Source organism: Bos mutus, chromosome 14 (assembly GCF_027580195.1).
Source record: "Bos mutus isolate GX-2022 chromosome 14, NWIPB_WYAK_1.1, whole genome shotgun sequence".
Lineage (NCBI taxonomy): Eukaryota > Metazoa > Chordata > Mammalia > Artiodactyla > Bovidae > Bos > Bos mutus.
The window spans coordinates 67,296,267-67,310,640 of record NC_091630.1 but is presented as its reverse complement, the minus strand read 5'-3'; the positions used below and the strand labels follow the sequence as shown (position 1 = coordinate 67,310,640).

At 46.1% G+C, this 14,374-nt stretch overlaps 1 long non-coding RNA gene across 1 annotated transcript; it reads right to left on the bottom strand.

The window, feature by feature from the left end:
* Positions 1–11,921: 11,921 nt before the first annotated feature.
* On the bottom strand, positions 11,922–13,234 carry LOC138990765 (uncharacterized). The gene is made up of 3 exons (XR_011466866.1): positions 13,098–13,234; positions 12,895–12,999; positions 11,922–12,238 (listed from the first exon to the last, which is right to left on the bottom strand). It is a non-coding gene; the product is annotated as an uncharacterized lncRNA (long non-coding RNA).
* Positions 13,235–14,374: the final 1,140 nt, after the last annotated feature.

The following is a 14,374-nucleotide window of genomic DNA, read 5'->3' as shown; positions in this document are numbered from 1 at the left end:
GAATGGGGCCCCCCGGAAACCATTTGTCTACTCGGGACCTGCCTATATGGCCTTATTAGGAAAAAGGGTCTTTAGAGATGTTATTAAACATCTTCAAATGAAATTGTCTTGTATTATCCCAATAGGTCCTTAAATCCAATGACAGGAATCCTCATAAGTGATAGAGAAGAAGAGACACAGATGAACATATTTATAAAACAGAAACAGAATCACAGACACAGAAAAAAAATGTATGGTTACCAAAGGGGAAAGGTAGAGTGGGAGAGTGATAAATTAGAAGTTTGGGATTAACAGATACATACTGCATGCATGCGTATATGCTTAAGCCGCTTCAGTCGTGTCCAGCTCTTTGTGATCCTATAGGCTGTAGCCCACCAGGCTCCTCTGCCCATGGGATTTTCCAGTAAGTATACTGGAGTGGCTTGCCATGCCCTCCTCCAGGGGATCTTCCCCACCCAGAGATCAAACCCAAGTCTCCTGTACCTCCTGCAGTGCAGGCGGGTTCTGTATCACTGAACCACCAGGGAAGCCCAACAGATACATACTACTATATATAAAACAGATAACCAACATGGTCATACTGTATAGTATAGGGGACTATATTCAGTATCTTGTTATAACCTATAATGGAAAAGAATCTGACAAAGAATATATATATTTGAATATATATGTATATATCTGAATCACTCTGCTGTATACCTGGAACTAACACAACCTTGTAAATCAACTATACTTCAATAATAAAAAATAAATGGAAAATAAGACAAGAGAGAGCGAGAGGAGAAGGCCATGTGAAGATGGAGGTGACACAGCCATAGGCCAAGAATACCTGGAGCCCCCAGAACCTGGAAAAGCTAAGGAGGGATTCTCTGAGAGCCCTGCTGGAACCTTGAATGTGCACTTCTGGACTCCAGAGTAGTGAGATAAACCATTTCTGTTGTTTTGAGCCACCATGTTTGTAGCAATCTGTTAGAGCTGCCCTGGGAACACTGAATATTCATTGGAAGGACTGATGCTGAAGCTGAAACTCCAGTACTTTGGCCATCTGATGCGAAGAGTTGACTCATTGGAAAAGACCCTGATGCTGGGAGAGACTGAAGGCAGGAGGAGAAGGGGACGACAGAGGATGAGATGGCTGGATGGCATCACTTACTCGACGGACACGAGTTTGAGCAAGCTCCAGGAGTCGGTGATGGACAGGGAAGCCTGGTGTGCTGCAGTCCATGGGGTCACAGGGAGTGGGACACGACTAAGCGACTGAACAACAACAGGGAGACTAATACACGGGGCAATGCGGGTTTCAGACGAAGAGGGAGGAAGCGCCCTACTCCCAGCCTGCAGACCCAGAGGCTGCAAGGAGAAGCTCTCACCCGGGCCATGCCTCCTGCTAAAAAAACAATGGCCAGTGTTGCCACATGAGGATTAGTCAAATAAGGATGAGCTCTGACTTTCCTTGGGTAATGCAGTCGGGCTGGAGGCCAAGGCTTCTGGAGGGGTGAGTGGAGTCGTCACCCGGTCAGCCAGCAAGGAAGAGCCGCATCAGATACTTCCCAGAAAAAGCCAAGCTCTGTGGGAACCTGCGAGAAACCCAACCAGGCTCGCAAGTGGCACACCCGAACATGAACCAGTCCAGCAAACTCTAGGTCACCAGCCCTCCACACCCCTCTCCATATAGTGAGCTCACCCCCTGTCGGCCACAGAGCTCTCTTGGGATCAGCCCTGCTCGGGGTGAGGTGATCCTGGCCAAGCACTCTCTAGACTCTGGCTCATGGGGTCCAGACAGCTCAGAGACAGGACAGGAAAGGTCGTATCCTCACTGGCCCCTCATCAGAGGCTGGGGGAGCCCCATGTGGCTCGAGAGCTTTGGAATCTGATAAGCTGGGGTTCACATTTCCAGCACCACCTCTTCATACCCCTGTGTCTCTGGATAACTTCAGTCATTTTACTCAGCCTCAGTTTTCTCGTCTCTAAAATGGGGACGGTGAGACCCTCATCGCAAGACTGTTTAGAAAATTAAACAAGCTGTCATATGCCAAGTGCCCTGCACAGAGGCGCTATTTCTATCAGTTGGCAAACACGTGTTGAACACCTACTGTGTGCCAGCTCTTGGGGAGGCTGCTGGTGAACAAGCAGGTCACTGCCCTCATGGAGCCACTCGGTAGCAAGGCAGACAGAGTCCAGAGTTCAGTAGAAAGGCAGAAACAGTCCAGAGTGGGAAGGCTCTGATGAGAGGGTCAGGGGGTCAAGGGGAATCCCAGAGGAAGGTAGGCTGAGTTAGAATCACATTTCTGATGTGCCAGAAAGACTCATGGATCAGCTTGGGATCATAGAGCAAGTAATGGCCAGGTCAGTATTCAGATCCACGCTTCAAGCCTCCACCAACTGCCACCTCTGTTCTAGGGCCTGGCAGTCCCTGAGGTCCAGGCGTGTAAGATTGGACCAACTCAACATCAGAGAGTCAGCCTGCCTGGAACATCACTGGCCAGAGGCCCTGAGGCTTCCACCCTGAGCACGGCCTCTGACCCACTGCCCAGGGGGATGTGGATGAATAATTGGGTTGTTTCCCTTTTGTGGTGATTACTAGTATATTTTCGATGAGTATGTGTGGACAGGTCTTTGTGTGGGCACCTGTTTTCATTTCTCCTGGGCAAATTCCTAAGAGAGAGTGGCTGGATCGTGATGCATATAATTGAACTTTGCAGAGAGAGAGAGCGCACCTCAGTCACTTTCCTCTATAAGGGCACCAACCCCACTGTGGGGGCTCCACCCTCAAGACTTTAAATACCTCCCAAAAGGCCCCACCTCCACATATCTTCACGTTGGAAGTTAGGTCTTCAACATATGAATTTGCAGGGGACTCAAACAAATATTCAGTCCATGACAGCCATTCTGATATATGAGTCATGGTATCTTACTGTGGTTTTAACTTGCATTTCTCTGATGACTAATGACATTGTGCATCTTTCAATGTGCTCATTTGGCATCTGTTTATCTTCCTTGGTGATAAAAGATCTGTTCAAATCTTCTGCCCATTTTTTTTTTTCTAATTACTGAGTTTGAGAGTTCTTTATGTATTCTGGATACAAGTCCTTTATCAGATCCATAATTTGCAAATATTTTCTCCTGGTCTGTGGTTTAGCTTACCACCATTTTCTTAATAGTATCTTGAACTCGATGAAGTTCAATTTATCCATTTATTTCATGGGTTACACCTTTTCTTTTCTTTTTTTGGCCAGCTGGCATATGGGATCTTAGTTCCCCAACCAGGGATCAAAACCCCCGCCCCCTGCACTGGAAAAGCAGAGTCTTAACCACTGGACCGCCAGGGAAATTCCTGATGGATTCTACTTTTGAAATACCAACTAAGAAATCTTTGTCTTATACAAGGACACAAAGGTTTTCTCCCACATATTTTACTCTAAAAAGTTTATCATTTAGGTTTCACTTTGAGACCTATGATACATTCTGAGTTAACTCTTCTATATGGCACTGCTGCTAAGTCGCTTCAGTCGTGTCCGACTCTGTGTGACCCCATAGACGGCAGCCCACCAGGCTCCCCCGTCCCTGGGATTCTCCAGGCAAGAACACTGGAGTGGGTTGCCATTTCCTTCTCCAATGCATGAAAGTGAAAAGTGAAAGCAAAATCACTCAGTCGTGTCTGACTCTTAGGGACCCCATGGACTGCAGCCTACCAGGCTCCACTGTCCATGGGATTTTCCAGGCAATAGTACTGGAGTGGGGTGCCATTGCCTTCTCTGCCTGTATGGCACAGGTATGGTCAAGTTCATTTTCCAGCATATGGATACCCAATTGTCCCCAAAAGACTATCCAGTCTCCACAGAATTGCCTTTGCACCCTTATTTTTTAAAATCATTTATTCATCTATGTGTGGGTATGTTTCTCTTTCAGTTCCATTGAGCTATTTGTCTATCGTTAGGCCAATCCTAATCTGCCCTGACTATTGTAGCTTTTTAAAAAAATTTATCTGATTGAAGGATAATTGCTTTACAGAATTCTGTTGCTTTCTGTCAAGCCTCAACATGAATCAGCCATAGGTATATATATATCCCCTCACTTTTGAACCTCCCTCCCATCTCCCACCCCTTCTGACCCCTCTAGGTTGATACAGAGCCCTTGTTTGAGTTTCCTGAGCCAGAGAGCAAATCCCCTTTGGCTATCTATTTTACATGTGGTAATGTAAGTTTCCGTTTTACTCTTTCCATACATCTCACCCTCTCCAGCATTTATTGCTTGTAGACTTTTTGATGATGGCCATTCTGACCGGTGTGAAGTGATACCTCATTGTAGTTTTGATTTGCGTTTCGCTAATAATGAGCGATGTTGCACATCCTTTCATGTGTTTGTTGGACATCTGTATGTCTTCTTTGGAGAAATGTCTGTTTAGGTCTTTTTCCCACTTTTTGATTGGCTTGTTTGGTTTTCTGGCATTGAGTTGTGTGAGCTGCATGTATATTCTGGAAATTAATCCTTTGTCAGTTGTTTCATCTGCTATTGTTTTCTCCCATTCTGAGGGTTGTCTGTTCACCTTGCTTATGGTTTCCTTTGCTGTTCAAAATCTTTTAAGTTTAATCAGGTCCCACTTGTTTACTTTTGTTTTTATTCCTGTTACTCTAGAAGGTGAGTCATAGAGGATCTTGTTTTGATATATGTCATCGAGTGTTCTGCCTATGTTTTCCTCTAAGAGTTTTATAGTTTTTGGTCATTTATGTCCTTAATCCACTTTGAGTTTATCTTTGTGTATGGTGTTAGGAAGTGTTCTACTTTCATTCTTCAACATGCAGCTGTCCAGTTTTCCCAGCACCATTTATTGAAGAGGCTGTCTTTGCCCCATTGTATATTCTTGCCTCCTTTGTCAAAAATAGGTACCCATAGGTGCATGGGTTTATTTCTGGGCTTTCCATCTTGTTCCATTGGTCTATATTTCTGTTTTTGTGCTAGTACCATACTGCCTTGATGAATGTAGCTTTGTAGTATAATCTGAAGTCAGGAAGGTTGATTCCTCCAGCTCCATTCTTCTTTATCAAGACTGACTTTGGCTATTCAAGGTCTTTTGTGTTTCCATATGAATTGTGAATTTTTTTTTCTAGTTCTGTAAAAAATGCCATTGGTAATTTTATAGGGGTCACATTGAATCTGTAGACTGCATTTGGTAGTATAGCCATTTTCACAATATTGAGTCTTCCTACCCAGGAACATGGAATATCTCTCCATCTGTTTATGTCATCTTTGATTTCTTTCATTAGTATCTTATAATTTTCTGTGTACAGACCTTTTGTCTCCTTAGATAAGTTTATTCCTAGATATTTAATTATTTTTGTTGCAATGGTGAATGGGATTGAATCCTTAATTTCTCTTTATGATTTTTCGTTGTTAGTATATAGAAATACAAGTGATTTCTCTGTATTGATTTTGTATCCTGCAACTTTGCTAAATTCACTCGTTACCTTTAGTAATTTTCTGATACTATTTTTAGGGTTTTCTATGTACAGTGTCATGTCATCTGCAAACAGTGAGTGCTTTGCTTCTTCTTTTCCGATCTGGATTCCTTTTATTTCTTTTTCTTCTCTGATTGCTGTAGCTAAGACTTCCAAAACTATGCAGAATAATAGTGGTGAAAGTGATCACCCTTGTCTTGTTCCTGATCTTTGGGGGAATGCTTTCAGTTTTTCACCATTGAGAATAATGTTTGCTGTAAGCTTATCACATATGGCCTTTACATGTCAAGGTAAGTTCCTTCTATGCCTATTTTTTGAAGAGTTTTAATCATAAATGGGTGCTGAACTTTGTCAAAGGCTTTTTCTGCATCTATTGAGATTATCATATGATTTTTATCTTTCAATTTGTTAATATGGTGTATCACATAGATTGATTTGCATATATTGAAGAATCCTTGCATTTCTGGAATAAACCCAACTTGATCATGGTGTATGAGCTTTTTAATGTGTTGCTGGATTCTGTTTGCTAAAATTTTGTTGAGGATTTTTGCTTCTTCTCAAGTGCACATGGAACATTCTCCAGGATAGACCACATCTTGGGTCACAAATCAAATCTCAGTAAATTTAGAAAACTGAAATCGTATCAAGCATCTTCTCCAACCACAACACTATGAGACTAGATACAAATTACAAGGAAAAAAAACTGTAAGAAACACAAACACATGGAGATTAAACAACATGCTTCTAAATAACAGGTTATTGAAGAAATCAAAAGGGAAATAAAAAAAATTTCTAGAAACAAATGACAATGAAAACACAACTCAAAACCTATGGGATGCAGCAAAAGCAGTTCTAAGAGGGAAGTTTATAGCAATACAATCCTACCTCAAGAAACAAGAAAAACATCAAATAGACAACCTAACTTTACACCTAAAAAAACTGGAAAAAGAAGAACAAAAAAACCCCCAAAATTAGTAGAAGGAAAGAAATCATAAAGACTGTTGTAGCTTTATAATAGGACTTGAAATCAGAACGTATTAGTCCAACTTTGCTCTTTTTCAAAATTGTTTGACTGTTCTAGGTCCTTTCCATTTCCGTATGAATTTTAGTATCAGTTCGTCAATTTCTCAAAAAGAAAACAAGATGTGGACAGACTTTGTATCAAGTTGTTGCTCTAGAAATTGTTCTAGATTTCAGTCTTTGACTCTTCACACTATGATAGTGCCTCTTGGTTTACCGGGCTCTTTGACGCCTTCAGCTGAACTCTGTTAACAAGCCTGTTACCCAGGTGTGACTGGTATACAGTAAGGAAAACTGAGGCTCGAAGGCAAAGAGCCTTTCCCACGGTCACACTGCTATCAGGTGGCAAATAGGCAAATACGGCAAGTAGGTTTTCAAGCATGATGTCATCGTCTCAGATTCCAAATCCACAACTCTCTGTACCACACCACCACTGAGTAAGGTCTCAGTAAGGATTCTTAATATTGTGTTCTTAGTGGCTCAGTCCAACTCTATGCGACCCCATGGACTGTAGCCCACCAGGCTCCATTGTCCATGGAATTGTCTAGACTAGAATACTGGAGTGGGTAGCCATTCCCTTCTCTAGGGGATCTTCTCAACCCAGGGATGGAACCCTGGTCTCCTTCACTGCAACCAGATTCTTCACAGTCTGAGTCACCAGGGAGGTATTCTTAATACTCCAGAATTTAACAAACCGGACAAAAAGCGGCATTCACTGTTTTGATACCTTTAAAAAAAAAAGCCAGTTTCAGATGCTGGTGCCATCCATGCAAATGCATTTCTGTTGCCCTATGCTGAACTCTTTCCTCTGACTCTCTAAACCGTGGGTGTCAGTATTAATAGGAAAACCGTATGTCTCTGTTCCCTTTAAAGTTTCTTTCTTGGCAAGAACAGAGCTCCATGGAGGAAAAGGGAGAGGAAATGGGGATACATCACAGAACAAGGGATTCCGGTTTGAATGAAGGAAGAACTTCCAGATGGTGAAGGCTGTCGATCACTGCATAGAAATGCCAGAAAAGAAAAAAAAAAAAAAGAAAAAGAGAGGAAGAGAGAATTTTTCCAGCTTGGAGATTCTGGGGTTCACATGTCCCCAGGGAATAGTGATGATCTGGACCCTCTTTGTCCTCAAAGGCCATTAGAAGTCAGTTGTGTGGCCCTTCCCCAAGGTACACAAAGACATTCCCATGGTTTCTCAGGCCAACCCACAGTGCCCGTGGGACCCCCTCAGAGAATCCAGTGTGCCTGATGGTTCTGAGGTGCACATTTTGCTTTGCGTCAGGTTCCCTGCAAACAGTTTCTGAGATGGAGATTTGCATGTGGGTAGGTTGTGGGGAGCGCTCTTGGGAGCCACACCTGTTGGCAGTGGGTTGGGCCGGGGGGGAACAAAGGGAGCAGATTGGGCTGAGGGAGATGAGCAAGCCCCTGCAGCAGAGGCTCTGGAGGTGGGGTGGGTCTACAGAGCTGGTCCCTGTGTGATCCCGTCAACCAGTCCTTAGATGACAGCTGCCTGGGGGAAGACAGACGGCCTCAGCTCTGTGGTTCCAGCTCCTGGCAGCTGGGGAAATGACTGCTTTGGTCCTGGAGGGGCCTGTGGTTGGCGCCTCACCCAGTCACCAAGGTCTAAGATGGTTCTGAACATTCCTTGGTCCCTCAGCATTTCCTGGAGTAAGACCTCTGAGGTTTGAACTTAGAACCCCAGCAACACCCTCTCAGAAGCCATTTCTGAGGCCACAAGTCCATCACTGGCTCCTCCTCCTACCAAGAAGGATGGAGTATATTGTGACCCTTTGCACTGTAGCCCGCCAGGCTCCTCTGTCCAGGGAATTTTCCAGGCAGGGATACTGGAGTGGGTTGCCATTCCCTTCTCCAGAGGATCTTCCCAACCCAGGGGTTGAACCTGGGTTTCCTGCACTGCAGGCAGATTCTTTACCATTTGAGCCACCAGGGAAGCCCCATGAAAATCACATCAATGCCTAAGTATCACCAAGAAGCACTGCTTCTGGGCCCGTCACAGGGCTCATTGCACCCACTTGGATCCTTGCTTCACCCTCCTGCTCGGGTAGGGTCCTCTCAAGCCCTCCCTGTTCGGGACCTCACAGCAGCTGGCCCGAGGCAGGTCCCCAGCCTATGTCTGAAGGTGAAGTAAACCGCAGCTCTCTGCTCACAGAGCTGTGTCCCATGGCTTCATTTCTTTTCCTCTCTCACCGTCTCTCACTAGATTTTTTCCATTTTCACTCATCTCAGGGCTCCTCTTGATATTAATGAAAGACAAGATAATTCTAAAACTCCGTAATTTCCTTCACGTCACCCATGGTGATTAAAGAAAATCCCTTCACTCATTCATGGACCAGATAACAGTACTCATGGTTTCTGCTGTAGTGGACTCAAACAACCAAGGATTGAAAATGTTTGGGGGAAAAAATCATTCCAGAAAGTTATAAAAAGCAAAACTTGAATTTGCCATCACTGCCAAATATTTATATGGCATTTACATTGTATTCACAACTACTTACATAGTATTAAATTGTATTAGGTATTATAAGTAATCTAGAGTTGATTTAAAGTGTATGGGAAGATATGTGTAGGTTATATGCAAATTCTACCCCGTGTGTGTGTGTGTATATATATACACACACACATACGTATGCATATATATATATATATATATAGGGATTCCTGGGGTCCTGGAACCAGTTCCCCGATACTGATGGAGTGTAATTGATTAACCACCCCAGGAAGGTCCCTCTCCATACCCCCACTGGGGAAGGTGGCACTTCTACCTCAACCCACACTATCAGGAAGCTCCTGGAGGAAAAAGGAAACACTCCTTACAGAATGCTACCCAAAAGGGAGAAGTTTTACCTAAGACCTAGAGGGGGTTGGTCCTGATAGAGCTCCCAAGAGAGGCTGGAGGGGACAGTGCTCCGGGGGAAGACACACTTTTCTGGACTCCTTTCACAAACACCCTTCCATGTGGCAGCGCCAGACCCTGCTCAGAAGGAACCCACCTTCTGGCGCATCCTTGTGTCTGCTCTGGGGTGGAGAAACAGCCCAGGATGCAGTGGAACCTGGAGACAAAATACTCCACGCAGACTGTGGGTGGGGCTTGCAGGGCCAGAGAGGGTCCATAGAGGAGAGGACAGCCAGGCTGAGACCTGGGGGAGGAGAAGGAGCTAGCAGGTGAGAAGGAGAGGAGGTGAGGGTGCGAGGAAGGGTCCAGGCTAATAGGGTGGCACCTGTACAGGTCACAGACAGGCGAGGGCTGCGGAGCTTTGGGGAAGGAGGAACATTCTGTCTGGCAGAGTGATGGACTGGGCAGGGCCTGAGGGGAACAGCTGGTTCTGAGACAAAGCCCTTGGGGAAGCATCCCAGGCAGCACCCAGTCTTCCCTCCCCCGACCCCAGTGGGAATGGAGGCCTGGGTTGCCGCATCACCATTGATGCGGTGGGTGGGGCTCTCCCTCCCTGGACCACGCTTCCCCCACATTCGCATCCTCAAGGTTAGGGCTTCCTCGCATTTTCCCAGTCTTTGTCAAAACATCACAGTCTCCCATGGCCTGTCCTAATTAGTCTATTTGCAACTTCGACACTTTGCCCAGCCCTGCTCTGCTTTTCTCTGCCCTTGCCATCATTCACACACTATACGTTTTGCCCCTCTACCTGCTTACTGTCCAGCTCCCTCATTTCTTGTCTGTTTTGTTCACAGCCCAGATGCTGGGCACGTAGAAGGCACTCAAGAAACATTAGTGGGATGAAAACTGCTCACAACAGCTCCTATATACTGAGGACTTACCATGTGCCAGACTCTGCCTTCACACTTTACATACGTTCCCTTATTTATCCTCACAACCAACCTACCCCCATTTTACAGATGTGCAAACTGAGGCTGAGGGACAGAAAGTAACTTGCTCCAAGTACACATCTAGTCAGTGGTAGAGCTGGGATTCAGACTGTTAGGTCTGGGATCTGCAATTTTTACTGTTGGGTTCCCTCAGGAGACAGCTTCAGCATTTCCAAGAATAGACGAGATCCAAGAAGTGTGTGTGCTTGCACATCCCTCCTCATCGTGCGCACATGCGCAGAGCTCAGTAAACAAATTCCTACGACTGCATGTTCAAATTCAGAGGGCCGATTAGCAAATCCAAAGCGGTGGTGTTGGCTAAGTCGTTGGCATGAAGCTTTAACTTGGGGATGTGTGTCAAGAGTTTTGCAGTAAATCTCTAGGGTGGAACTCCTGGAAATGGGGATGCGCTTTCCCATAGCCTGTGGTTCCCAGGCTACCCTGGGAGTCTGCTAACTCATGCATCCTTCCCAGAGCTTCATACTTTGCCTTGGCGCCTGGAGTCCAGACAGGAGGCTGCCTGCGGGTGATCTTATAGAAAAAGCATTCTTTTTCCCTATGAAACACAGCATAGCCATGCCCAAGTGTCTTATCTGAACTGTGAATAAACAACAAGGACAGAGAGCAGTATCCTGACTCATTTCACCCTTTCAACCTCTGCTCGAGGGTGTGAGGGGCTCTTGTCCTTTTATCTCAGGGATGGAGGCTGAGAGATCAGGGACTCACGTCAAATCCCCCAAAAGCCAGGCTTGGGGCCCTGAAGGGGACTCCAGCCCAGGACACTAGCCCTCAGTCCCCTGCATGTCCCTTGAAAGGTGCTGGTCAACTTGGTTTCCACTGTGAGGTCTAGGTCCATCTCCTGCACAGCCCCTGGGTCTGAGAGGGGAGTTATCAGGTTTTATCTCTGCTCCCCCTCCGCTGCCTCCATCAGCCAAAGCCCACATTTTGAGTAGTTCTAGGTTGGTTTCCTTGGGGGAGAAAAGGATGACACAGATGACTCTGTCTTTCACTTCCCAGACCCCACCCAGTGAACTTTTAAGATGTGGAAATTTTATTAAATCCCTCAGCATAGCTTCTGTCTACATGTTCTGTGGTTTAACTCTCCCTGGGTCTTTTCACTTATGATTTTAGCTTTTCCCCCACCCTCTTTAAACCTGAGCTGCCTCTTAACTGCACCCAAGTGCTAACACTTCCAGTCTTTGTATTCATATTGCTAGTATTTGCTAATGGCCTTGAACAGAGTCAATAGGTAGGGACCCATATCCAGTGAGTGGCTCACTCTGTGGGCTCACGTCCTTTTAGGATGAACCTGAACTCTCATCTGTCCAACCTCCCCTCCCTCGGACCAGTCACTGCATATTTCCTCCTGCTGGTGCCCATGACCTTCGCTCCCTCCCGTCCATCCAGATTGGTCCCTTCCTCATTGGAGACAGCCCTAGGCGAGTCTCCTGGGTCCACAAAGTCTTTCTGACCACTGTGATGCCCACAAGGTTTTCTCAGTCCTCTTATATCCTGAAGGATTATGTCAGCCTCACTGAGCTGGTGGCACATTCGATTCTAGAATTATCCTTAGAAAAGACAAAATGAATTATAAAGACACAAATCTGTATTTTATTATTATTTTTTAAATTTAACTTTTATTTTTTTTTATTTTTGGCTGTGCTGGGTCTTTGTCGCTGCGCTCAAGCTTTCTGTAGTTGCAGACGGCAGGGACCACTCTCTAGTTGAGGTGTGTGGGCTTCTCATTATTGAGGAATCTCTTGCTGTGGAGCACAGGCTCTAGGAAAGGCGGGCTCCAGTAGCTTCAGCACATGGGCTGCGTAGTTGTGGCTCACGGGCTTAATTGCTCCAAGGCAGATGGGATCCTGCCAGACCAGGGATCGAACCGGTGTCCTCTGCATGGCGAGATGGATTCTTAACCACTGGACCACCAGAGAAGCCCAGGAAAGTGTATTTTAGAAAAATGAACTACTCCACCCTCAGTAGTCTCCCCAGTCCAAGCCCCCAGACAACCTACTATAAATTTGGTTGGTATTTTGCATTATTTAATTTTCATACATTCACATGCATACAAACTGTCTTGAAAGCAGGAACAGGGGTTGAGGCAGGCATCCAGGCTCCCCAAGCAGCATCCAGCCAGGCTTTTGCCATTATCATTTAATTGCTCCTACATGGGCTGTGCCACTGACTCTGGACAGCCAAACCCAAGAGCAGAGGGTAAAAACCTCCTCCTCACAGGTGAAGCCACCAAGACGCAGTGGACTTCAGAGTCACCTGAGGTCACACAGCTAGTGAGAAAGAGAGTGAAATTGGAACTGGCGTCTTCTGACAAGCCCAGCTGTTCTGGGAAAAACACTGAAGGACGCTTGACTTCCCTAAACCTCACTCCCCGAGTACCCAGCCCTGCAGAGCTGAGGTTAGCGAAAAAACGTGTCGCAATCCTTTATTGCTCTGGGGGCAGCCAGACGGGGCTTCTCATCTGCGACTCGATACGGGCCCTGGGTGGCAGTTCCTTTCAGGCCACTGGTTCAGCGTCCACCTGGGTGAATCATCAACCATCAGCCAGCTGTCGCCTCACCTTTAGCTCCATGCGGCGTGAAGCTTGTTTTCTTTTGCTGGCATCAAACAGTCCCCTCTGACACGTGGTGAGATGCAGGACATTGCCTCCAAGTCAAACACAGACCTGCAGGAAAAACAGATTTGTGGAATACAAGTGCTCTAGGGTACCAGGAGCTGGCTTCTCCCTACCAAGCTCCCACGGCTGGTGGGGATGTCACCTGCCTCCAGGAAACAGATGGAATAGGAGGGTTAGCTGGGAGCGTGAACCAGGCCAGGCAGTCCCGGGGGCCCAGAAAGCCCTGTTCCCGGGCTCACATTTCTCATGTGACACTCAGATCCGTGGGTCAGCGTGGCCTTGGTCCCTGCCCTCCATTCTGCAGTCCCTGCTGAAATCCCAACCGCAGTGGGTGGGCGGGCGGGTGCGGTGCCATGATTAATTGCCAGAGCTTCATGCTGGTGTCAATGTCCTGTCAAGGGATTTGATTTCAGCACTGGCAGCCAGTAAAAGAAGGTTCTTAGGAGGTCTTTGGTGACTGTGGGAAGGCTCTGGGCCCTGGCGTGGACCCCTTGCCCTGCTCTGTGCAAGAATTTCCCAGGGAGTCCCTCAGGATAATTATAGATGCTTTAAGACACCTATTTCTTTTACTTCAAGAATTACGTATTTAATACATTTTAAAGTATACTCAGCACATCAAACTGCAATTTCATGTATATTATTGCTTAGGAGGAGGCTGAATATTTTTTTAAAGTGACTTGGTTAAAACTTAAGCAAATGATAATCCAGGTTATGAGGATGTAGCAAAACTCTAATGGAGGAGCTAGAACAACTAGAGTTTGGAAAACACCACTACTTTCCTGGAGAATCCACTATTCATGCCAAAAATATGGACCAGGCTGAGATCCAACTGAGGATAGTTAGAGATTTCTTTCTCTGGAACTACCTCAGTCCATTTCCAAACTTCCAGTTTGTATGAAACTTAGACTGGTAACAAAGAGTGAGGAGGAGGACTTTTTGTTTGTTTTGATTTGTTTTAATTGAGACTTTACCATATATGGGGCCCTAGGGGATAGAGATGAACAGATGCCACCACGTAGCGCAATTAAAAATAGTCTGTGCAGGGCTTCCCTGCTGTCTCAGTGGTAAGGAATCCGCCTGCCAATGCAGGAGACACGGGTTAAATGCCTGGTCCGGGAAGATCCCACATGCCACGGAGCAACTAAGCCCCTGCACCGAAACTATTGAGCCCATGCTCTAGAGCCCGGGAGCTACAATTACTGAGCCCAAGTGCCACAACTACTGAAGCCCATGCACCCGAAAGCCTGTGCTCCCCAGCAAGAGAAGCTACTGCAATGAAAAGCCCATGCACAGCAACTAGGGAGTAGCCCCACTAGCTGTAACTAGAGAAAAGCCCCATGCAGCAACGAAGACCCAGCACAGCCAAAAAAAGAGGAGTCTTCGTAGTGAAATCTAAAATGGCTGGGAGGGTGTGACACGTGGA